Source organism: Solanum tuberosum, unplaced genomic scaffold, assembly GCF_000226075.1.
Source record: "Solanum tuberosum cultivar DM 1-3 516 R44 unplaced genomic scaffold, SolTub_3.0 scf00327, whole genome shotgun sequence".
Lineage (NCBI taxonomy): Eukaryota > Viridiplantae > Streptophyta > Magnoliopsida > Solanales > Solanaceae > Solanum > Solanum tuberosum.
The window spans coordinates 174553-183067 of NW_006239249.1; the positions used below are offsets into that span (position 1 = coordinate 174553).

The 8515-nt window shown below is 35.7% G+C and overlaps 1 pseudogene; it reads right to left on the minus strand.

Moving 5' to 3' along the window:
- Positions 1–511: 511 nt before the first annotated feature.
- On the minus strand, positions 512–4931 carry LOC102594503 (ribonuclease 3-like protein 2; annotated as a pseudogene).
- Between the last annotated feature and the right edge of the window lie 3584 nt (positions 4932–8515).

The following is an 8515-nucleotide window of genomic DNA, read 5'->3' on the forward strand; positions in this document are numbered from 1 at the left end:
TTCTACAAGATTGTGGAAGCACTAATCTGAAGTGTCAAAATTAAAGTTGTGCATATTTCTAACCATGTCCAACATGGAATCTATTACATAGATAAGCTTGTGCCAAAAAAGCTAGCAAAATTTACATGTGCTTAAAAGTGACATTCTTAGGACAAGCACAAAATTTAATTGCAAGAAGAGTTTCAATAAAATACCAAAAAGATCACAGTTGAAAATTTTGTTTTAGGAATACCTTTTAATCATTTCATTCAACAATTGGAGAATATCACGTTAAAAACATTACTAGAGGAAAAAAAAATTGCCTCTAAAAATTAATAAGCATACATAATGACTACTCATACATCACTTAGCTTGCAGCAAAAGTCACCAACCAGTAAACAGGGGTGTATGCCTTGAGTCTGTTTGATGCAAAGTATACAAGCATAACTAGCTTTACTTGAAAAAGGTTCGACAAATATCAGTTAAAACCCCTTGGACACTAATGTTGAGGCTGTAAATTAGAAGCACTTACTAAAAGCCAATAGGCCTGCGAGACTCAACTCTTTGATTCCACATAATCACATTTTCAAGTTATAATAGAAATCCAGAGGAACAGATATAGAGAATTCGTATAGCCAACCTAACTAATTGGGATTGAGGCATAGTTGATTGATACATTGGTACTCTAAATCCAGAAAGGATAAGGTAAATAGAGTTTTCATAAGATCATTGGCGAGAACAAACTTAAATAGTAAAAAAGAAACTGACCACCCAGACATCATTCACATCGAAGCCACAATCCAAATATACAGCCCCCATTATAGACTCCACAATGTCTGCAAGAACCTCTAGTTCTTTTATCGTTCCTCCGTAGAACTCAATCTCCTCCTCCTGTTGCACTGTTTTCACGAACTCCTTCACTTGCGTCAAATTCAAAGTCTCCTCTATTACAATTCCACATAGGAACTATTGTAATCAGTTTGACAATCTAGTGCCAATGAGATGCGCAATTATGCACTGTTACCAAAGGAAAATTAAGTGTCATATGCAATGGCTAACTGAAATCTTCACTATTTGAAACAAGTATGGCCTTAGATATTCAAAGACTCACAAAAGGAAACAAAATGGACATACATATTGGATAAGATGCAACTGCCGAATTAGACTAGCCAGACCAAAGAACTTTTTCGATTAATACATTTCGTAATTTTTGGGAACTTGCTTATATGAGCAATCCATACAGTAAGTGCGAGGAGTTCTCCCAAGTTCATATTTTATGCTTTGCTTACTTCTATATAGCTAGTTACTCCCTAAAGTGGAGGAGTCTATTAAAATTCAGATGGTCAAACTATACTTTGAGCATTCATGTAGTTATATATACATTTTTAAAGACCTTAAAGTGTAAAGGGATGGCGTGTCTACCCTCCTCTTATGATTTCAAAAGGTAAAATTGTCATTTCCCTTCCTTCATGTAATTAATATTTGAAGAAAAAAATACACAAAATTACCCTCCTAAACTTATCCAAAAAAACCTATTACATGCTTTAACTTTATGAGCATTCCTTTGCACCCTATTCTCGAGGGGTTATTTATGATTATTACCCATTTTTTGAACATTAACATACGAGGCAGAGGTCAATATCTGACCAGTGCCATCACTAGGTGGATTTGTCTTAATTTTTATTGAAATATTTACTTGTATACACTCTCTATTATATGCTTATATAGATACTTTGATAGTTACTCCCAACGCCCCCGAAATATTTGTCACTATCCGCTTCTCGATTGTGAAATATATGAACTTTGACCAACAATTTAAAAATATATCTTTTCACCACATTGATATAAGATGAATTGCAACTTATAGTATTGTATGTATATCTTATGAATATCTAAATTTCAATTTTAAAAAATTAAATTATTGCAATCCAATTTAGCTCCAAAGATTAGTCAAATTGACTCTCGAAAAGCCAAAAGCCACATCTATTTTGGGACGGAAGGAGAAAATACAACAAAACTTAAACTACACAACAATGTGAAGTAGATGCCTATAAGTTAAATACTAGTATGTACCTTTTCATCGAGGATTGCCGAATCACGGCTGAGGCACTTGTAGAGGCCGTGCTGGACAGCAACTCTAACAAGTTTTTCCGTACGTGCATCGGCAGTGGAGAGGCCAGATATCTTACCACAGTCAACGTCAGGGTAAGTCACGAAGAAATAGCTGGAAATAGCTAAGTCGAGAGCGGCGTTGCCGATGAGCGTGAGTCGCTGGTAATTAGAAGCTGAATTAGGACAGGAAGAGTGAGTAAGAGCTTCTTCTAGGAGCTTCCTGTTCTTAAATCAATACTTCAATAACTCTCCCATTGCCCTTAGTGGTATCGCCATGTTTGTAATTTCTTCCTTCGGCGGCAGTGACACAACTTATTTCCGTCGGTCACCACCGCGCAATTCTCTGACGGAGCGCGCGCGAACGGAGACTGCTTTCCCGGGGAAAAAAACTGACCTGTATCAGAAAAAAGTGCAACAACAAATTAACTCGCAGCTGCACATTCTACACTGGAGACAGAACTGTCACTTGCACAAAAAAGGGAGAACCTTCATTGAGGCGACTGATTATAAGACGTTGGTATAGGCAATCAAAATCCAGCTATACATGTCAAACCATGTGATTGAATTTTGGCCGCACCCAACTTTTGTTTTTCTGCTACCTATGTGGTATTGTAAGAGAACAAACAAATTATGGAATAAGTAGTTTAAAAATGTAAAATGCTTGTTACTGTTTCTTCGTATGAGTGGGTGGTTCGAATGTTTGCTTCTTAGTTCCCATGCTGAGGAGCGCAGATGTTGACGGCTTCTTTTCAGGGCAGGATGAGACAATCAGTGTGCCAAGCTTTTTTAAATAACGGCTTTTGTAGCTAAAGTCTAAAAAGCTTATGAGCAAACTGGCATTTGATATAGGCAACTGGCAATGATTGATGAGGATCATATGTAATGTAAGGAGAAAGTACAGAGAGAAGCTTGTTCAATTGTAGTGCTATGTATGTGTGCACCTTGAAAACAACAATTTGATATACTTTTTCGGCCGTCATGGATAGTAGTTTTTCAGCCAACATTTCCGAGACCGTTGCTGTTAGCGTACCACTGTTATGTGTAAGTCAAGCTCGAAATGGCACCTGTGAGCAAAACAACAACAAAAACAAGTCATGGTATATTCATATGTCATCAGCTACATTGTAATAACTGGCCATGAAATGAGAAAAATGGTTCTTGATGTTTCATTGTATATATCCTCGTAAAATAATCACTGTTTCTGATATTTTACCCAAGTTTATTGAGGTCAAACAAAATGAAGTAGACAGAGGAGAAGCCATGGGAAAAGTGGTTAGATTTGGGTGAGAAATAAAATCTGTAAGTTTTGGTAGATACATATTTATAGTGCAGAAAACTGAACTAACTAGCAATCAGATCCCTTGATTCTGGCAGATTTGAGAATCAAGGGATGATTTTATTGATCTAATATCCTAACCTATTCAATAGCATATCAGATATGATTTTATAAGATCAATTTAAATCCTACAAAATCATATCTGATCACACTTAGATATTTACAAATCAACAAAGTCAAATTCATGAAGAAAAACAAATTAAACTAGTAACTGATTGAACTAACCATCCTCAAACAGTTGAGCATGAGAAAAGAGGGTAGCCTCCAATTTTTGTGTCATTTCACTTGAAGCTTAGTTGACAGTGTTCCAGTTCTCGATGAAGAAACTTGTCATTTTATCGTATAACGACAATAACATATACAGTGTTAGTCAACAAATCAAATCCAAGGAGGGTGGTGTGTACGCCGTAATAGTGCTTATCAGGCACTTTCTCATAGGAAATTGAATAGCAACACTACCTATTACTCATTTTTTGGTCCTGTAACAATTATTATCATGGAATTTCAAATTTCACATGTAAATAGAAGACTCCATCACATTGATTATTTTCCAATTTTTGGAAAAAAAGAGAGGAAAAAAATAGATGATGAGGAACAGTTCTTTGTAACTTTTTTTTTGGTGGAGTTTTGACCTCTGTATTATGTAGATATTGAAGTCGATTAAAATGGCAAAAGTAAGGGTGATTTGCAGATATTATCAATTTTAAAGTAGAATCATGCCATTCTTTGAATTCACTGTAGATGACAGCGAAGGAATGGCCGAGATAGATATTGTTTCATCTTCAATAGATGCAAGATTGAGGCAGATGAGCTTCTTAAATTTCGCTCATTTGGTCTGCGCGGTCAAATCAGCTCTCATACCTGTGTATGCCATGCCTGATGTCGTTGATCTGTCTGATGGGAGAGATCGACCAATTCCTTTATTTCAATGTATAAGCCAGAAGTGTTTGTTCTCCTTTAACCTGCAAATTGGCACGACAAATGTCACAAACTATTTTTTTTATATAAGTAGTTGTATGCATCACAAATGTGGAAAAGTTAGCTCGCACCAATTCATTAAGGCAGTAGCTTGCACATATAGAGGGTTAATTAATATTGTTCCAGTGCATCTTGTTGTCAACACACAGTTAATTGACAAGTAATCCCGGAGAAGGAAAAAAGGGAAAAAGCTGTAGAGCTGCCGGAGGGGGGGTGAAATCTGATAATCATACCACGGCCATACTCAATTGAAACTCAATTCACATAGTCCGACTCAAATTGAAGACTAAACACACAAATAAAACAACAAATCAATTGAAAAAAGGCAAAATAAGAAAGGCACACAAATTTTTCAGGCGTAACTCGCAAAGACAAACAGATCCAACACTGAATTACCTCAAGTTCAGTTCAAAGAGATCATAGTTATAGCCGATGCAGCAGCAAAATTGAAACACACAGAAGAAATCTAAATCAAACCAGCAGAAAGACTCAGTTGATCACAAAGGAAGCAAATTTAACAATGGAAGGAGATACATACCGAGCTGGAGAAAGCAACCGCCAAATAAATCCGATTAAACCTAGGTAGAATGTTGTTTGAGAAAATTAAATGAAAGATGTCAATTAAGTCTTGCTTTGATTTTTGGCGACACTTTGACTAAGAAATGGTCAAATCCACTTAAAAAGGTAATTAAGTTAATTTGGGATCGAATTAACATTTTCAAAACTTTCTAATCTTTTATAAAATTCAAATAATCACTACATTTTAAACTTTCTATTTAAAAAGAATTATTAAAAGAAAATAGAATTTTCTCTCTTCTTCTTCTCTCCAACGTTCTTCTCTTCTTCTTTTTCCTTAGAAAATACGATCATTCTCCCCCATTATCTTCCCCCTCATCTCCAACCGTCACTCACTCTCTCCCTCTCTTTCTAAAAGATTTTACAATTTCGAACAACATACTCTTGATACTAAGTTCTTTTCTTGGGTTAATGAACAAGAAACCGTTCTATAGATGTGAAAATTGAATAATGGTGTAATGGTACCTATTATTTTTGTTTTTGAAAGAAATCGACAAACCCAAAAAAACCCTAATTTTTAGGAAATGTATTTATGAAGAGTCATTTTTGTTGTTGTTCAGTGAAGAGTCATTTTTGTTGCTTTTGTTCTTTTTTTGTGACCATTTTGTTCATATGATTGTACAAATTTAGTTTTGTTCAGTTGTCCAACATTTTGTTCATCTTGTGTTGTATGTTGCAACGTATTGGTGATATGTTGGTACATATTCCAACATAGTTGTCATATGTTTGAACATGTCACCTATGTGTTAGAGCAACAGAATGATCATCTGTGTCAACATAAAATTCATCTGTGTCAACAAAAGGTACAGATGTGGCAACAAAATGTTCATCTGTGTCAACATAAGTATAAATTGCTACCCTTATTATTTTATAATCAGTTGTACACTCACAAACTTTTTTTATTTACCTTGTAGATAAAATGTCACAAGGAGCTTCATCTGTGGCAACATCTCAATCTTTTGCTAGTGTTGCTTTCTCATCTAATATCAAATGCTCTTTTTGTCGATGTGAAGGATGTGAGCAACAACGTTTTCGGATGAAAATGTTATGGTTACTACCATTGATTAGATTTAGTTTTGATGGTTATGTATACCATTGACTTTTTTGTTGATAAGTTGTAAATAAACAATTGGTGAAGAGTTATTTTTGCTGATAATATCAATTATTATTATTTTGTTGGAACATATATAGTATTTGTTGTAAAAAAATCACATAATTATCCGCATGTTCTCCAACATGAAGGTCATATGTGGCAATATATATAACCTTTGTTGTAAAAAAACCACAAAATTATCTGCATGTGCCCCAACAGAAAGGAGATATGTGGCAACATATGACAATTTTTGAATTGTCATATGTTGCAACATTATGCTGTCGAAATTCAAAAAAAAAGGTAGTACAATCGTTTGGTGGGAAGACTAGGTAATTTTTCTCTACTAACCTTCGATTTATAATGTTTGTTTGTTTTATCTTTTCAATCATTACTCTTCTTTACTCTTTAATATTAATTGTTATTTCAGTATATTGATGAAATTCTCAGCCTCATGCGGGAGAGGCAGTTGAGATACCCTGAGCACTATGATTCCACTGATAGAATCATGGATCTCAACTTCTATACCAACTTCAAACAAATGTATGACAGTATCAGCGAGGAGGCAACAAGAGTTGGTGGCAAAAGCTTTACACAATTACTTAATGAGTTTGTATGGAATGGAGATATGATTGACTACATCAGAGGCATTATACCATATCCTGGAGGCATCAATTGGATTGGTGCAAAAAGAATTCTGGCAGTCATGAACATGAACAATACTCATTTTGTGACTCTTGAGATCCTCTTGCACGAGGGTCGCATGAATGTTTATGACTGCAACCTGACGTGTACGGAACATGATGAGTTTTTGACATTCATACAACATGTTTTCGACTTGCTGTCAATCTTGTTGAGGCAAAGTGGAATAATGAAGCATTTGTTAGATAAGCTCCTCAATGAACCATGGAAATTTGAAGGTCTATTGAAACCCATGGTAAAAATTAGCACATGTGTCGCGTGCGGGTCATATTCACTTGCATTTATTGAGCATTTGATTACCAACACACCAATTCAACCTCCCAACACCTTGTTGTGTGACAATACAGTTGGTCGATTGCAATGGAATTTGGTTGCTGGGATAATAGATAAGAACTTGAAGCCTTGACAATATGTTTGTAATTAATTACAATGTTTTATTTTATCTGTGATGTTATATGTTATGTTGCTTCAACCAATTCCCTTTTAACTCTATCTATCCACTACATGGTCAAATGCTACTACATAAGGGTGATTTGTAGCAGTAAATGAGTCATCTGTAGCAACAAATGAGTCATATGTAGCAACATTTGACTCTTATGTAGCAACAAATGGGTCATTTTTAGCAACATATGCCTCAAATATTGTAACATCTCGCAATTTGAAATAACTAGGAAGAAGCTAATAATTGGAACTAGTCATTTTTGGAAAGAATTAAAATCTGGAAATTTTGTTAAGTTAGAATAAGTTGAGTTTTGGTCAACTTCAAACGACCATAACTTCTAGCTCAGGATGAGTTAGGTGTACTTTCAGATATGGTAGGAAAGCTATTGGAATGATCTTTCCAACGCCGCTGAGTTTGCGCGATTTCGAGTTCGTATGGGTGAGTTATTCCCTTTAGAAGTTGAGCTGTTTGAATAAGGAAAGTCTAATCAGGATTTTTGAAGGGTAATTTAGTCTTTTCCTTACCTAATTATTCTAATTCGTTTTTAGGAGTTAATTGGGGTAAAATTAGATTTTTAGTCAGTTTAGAAAAGTTGAAGTTTCACGCTAGGGCTTGGAGAAAAGAGAAAAGAGGAGAAGGGAGAAGAGAAATCAAAATTCGTCAAGATCGTCGAGTTTTACTTGTGGATTTCATCAAGGGGTGATCCCTATGAGGTATGTGAGATCACATAGCGTTGGGTTAGTTCACCCACGCGCCAATCATGATTCAATTAAGCGAAATAATGTTTTATTTTAAAGTAAATCCTTTGAGTTCTTGATGAAATTCGTTTGAATTCCTATGAGTTGTGTTGTTGAAGTTTCTTGAGGTTTGATTCATGTTTCCGAGTGTAATTTCGGATTGAATCTATCATATATTGAGGGTATAAATGATTCTAAGTGTTTGGGGAAAGAACTATTGAAGTTTACAGGGTTTAGAGATGAAAAACGAGCAAGAAAAGTCGGAGTTCACCTGGGCAGGGGCTTGGGGCGTCGCGCCTCTCAGAGCCCCATGAGAGGCTTTCTGAACTTTGACCTCTGGGGTACCATGCCACCCAGAGCACCCCAATTCAGTATCTGAACTTTAAGGGCTGGCTCCCCGCACCTCTCAGAGCGCCAGGGATGCCAGTTCTCCCCATTTGTTCCCCACCTTTTAGTACTTGTTCCTTAGCGATGTACCTATGTTTTCTAGTTGTTTCCAACACTCTAAGGTACATCTAAATATCATAAAGTCATCCATAAACATGAGATCATGAACCTTGAAT